The sequence below is a fragment of the Nicotiana attenuata genome, unplaced genomic scaffold (assembly GCF_001879085.1).
Source record: "Nicotiana attenuata strain UT unplaced genomic scaffold, NIATTr2, whole genome shotgun sequence".
Lineage (NCBI taxonomy): Eukaryota > Viridiplantae > Streptophyta > Magnoliopsida > Solanales > Solanaceae > Nicotiana > Nicotiana attenuata.
Window position 1 is genome coordinate 428,085 of NW_017670422.1, and position 281 is coordinate 428,365.

Here is a 281-nt window from a genome sequence, read left to right on the forward strand (position 1 = left end):
ACTTCCCAGTTTTGGAGGACTTTTCAGCGGGAGTTGGGTACACAGGTGGAGTTAAGCACAACGTTTTCATCCTCAGACGGACGGGCAGTCCGAGCGTACTATCCAGATATTGGAGGACATGTTGCGTGCCTGTGTTATTGATTTTGGAGGTTCTTGGGCTGAGTTCTTGCCACTTGCAGAGTTTGCTTACAACAACAGCTATCAATCCAGTATCCAGATGGCGCCGTATGAGGCCTTATATGGGAGACGGTGTAGATCTCCGGTTGGTTGGTTTGAGCCCG